Here is a 2,002-nt window from a genome sequence, read left to right as displayed (position 1 = left end):
CTTCTCTGAACTCAATAGTTTGAATTGGATTGAACATGGAATACCAAATCATTTGAAGTAACTTCCTGCAACAGCTCACACCATACTAGTACTTAATCAATACATATCGTAGCCTCATGAATCAGTGGTCGGTTTTCAGTATATAATTAAGTTTACTCTCTTCTACTATTGCAATTCTACCTAGATGCACCAGGCAAATATGCTATTTGCAAAGTTTGGTGGTTGGTTTACTCCGATCAAGAGGGTCATATATCTGGTAGTCTTGTGCATATTGGGGTAGATTATACACATCAGACGCATACACTTTCCTGAGAATAAGCTTGCTGACAACAAGGTTGGCACTCAATCCTGGCACTGATCAGGGGAAATGAAATCCTTCGTTTAATGAGAGAGAGAGGACTACTTTCCTCCCACCAATGTATCAAGAAATGATCCATTGCACCAGTCAAATTTGGCCACTCTTTATACTCAAAAGACCTACTTTGTCAATTGGGAGTGACTCCACATCATTCAAAAGCAGGGCAGTTGACGGGGATGGAAAGATTGTTATAATAGTTTTTTTTTTTTTGGTAGAAAATTGTTATAATAGTTGAGACAACAAAAATTTACCTTTGCTTTATGAATATCCAAGGATGTGTAAAGAGACTACCATTACGGATTCATGTTATATTTCACACTTACCAAACTACTAGCGGGGGAAAGAAAAGAGTTATCAGAGAGATCACCTGAGCTTTCCGGCAAATGGCCAAGTAATTGAATAGAAGTTTTCTTGTCTGTTCCATCTCCTCTCTCCGATGCACAGACACCATTCCTTCGTTTGCTTGACTGGCAGGCAGTTTTCCTACTACAGGTAACAAAAGAAAAAAATTAATACTTTATTGTCGAATTGCCACTAAAAACTGTCGGAAATTACTCTATCATGAAAAATATACTAGGTGAAGGAAGAATACAAGTATGATAAACGCCCGAAAGAGAAAAACTACAATGGGTATTCGAAAGTAAAACAATACAGCAATAGTTTGTATCCCCTCCATTGAGGTTTCTTTGTATATATGTATCGAAAAAAATCCATTGAGGTTTCTTTGTATTAGTATTTAGTGGACCTCTTCTTGTATGGCCTTTTTGGCTGGTTATTGTATACTGTTTTTTCTTTTAATATATTTTCCATTCACCCAAGAGAGAGAGAGAGAGAGAGAGAGAGAGAGTAAAACGACACATTAGTTCAGAACAATTAGACACGGGCAATATGAAAAGGAAGTGAAATACAGGTCAGGTTCAAGCTTTGGAGATGGGTAATCAAATATCAGAGTAAGAACAAGGATAAATTAGATGAAACCTAAAAAGGAAATGATATAAGCGTAATCCATAAATCATTTCAGAGAATTCAAGGCAATCAACAAACTAAATGCCATGTCACAGCAACCCATTTCATTCCAGAGTTGGAGAAGAAAACCCATCACACAACGAAAAGAACATGTCACAATAAAAATTTAAAAATTGGGGGAAACTTTAAAGAACTTACAGAGGGTGGGAATTGTGGAAGAAGGTTGATGGACATGAAGAAGAACGATCTCTCGACAGCCGAACTTCCGGAAACAGAAATGAAGCAAAGGCAGTGTTTTATGAACCTTCCCAACTGCAACTGTGATTCTGTCACCAACTTCTTCCGTAAATTCCGGCGATAGTGGAGTCACAGAATGATCCTGATCCTGATCCTGATCATGATGAAGATCGCGAGAAGATCCAAGTGAGGAAAGGGAAGTCGTCTGATAATATATGCCGGAGAAGTATGGTCCGGCGAGTTGGGGAGGAGGTGTCGGAGTCAGCAACTCCATCTTCCAGTCCGACGCCCACGTTGATTGGATTCTTCCCGTCTGAGTCCGAGAGAGACGAGAGAGAGAGAGAGTTGGAGGCGAGAGAGAGAGAGAGAGAGAGGGTTGGAGGTGAGAGAGGTACCTGTGATGTCTTTTTTTGATCGATGGAGATCAGTTTCTTCACCTGG

General features: G+C 39.6%; 1 long non-coding RNA gene across 1 annotated transcript; it reads right to left on the bottom strand.

Annotated features, from left to right (window-relative positions):
• Positions 1-543: 543 nt before the first annotated feature.
• On the bottom strand, positions 544-1,722 carry LOC122063177. The gene is made up of 2 exons (XR_006135219.1): positions 1,523-1,722; positions 544-844 (listed from the first exon to the last, which is right to left on the bottom strand). It is a non-coding gene; the product is annotated as an uncharacterized LOC122063177 (long non-coding RNA).
• Between the last annotated feature and the right edge of the window lie 280 nt (positions 1,723-2,002).

Source organism: Macadamia integrifolia, unplaced genomic scaffold (genome assembly GCF_013358625.1).
Source record: "Macadamia integrifolia cultivar HAES 741 unplaced genomic scaffold, SCU_Mint_v3 scaffold1228, whole genome shotgun sequence".
In the NCBI taxonomy this organism is placed as follows: domain Eukaryota; kingdom Viridiplantae; phylum Streptophyta; class Magnoliopsida; order Proteales; family Proteaceae; genus Macadamia; species Macadamia integrifolia.
The sequence above is the reverse complement of the archived record's forward strand: the minus strand, read 5'-3'. Positions and strand labels throughout refer to the sequence as shown.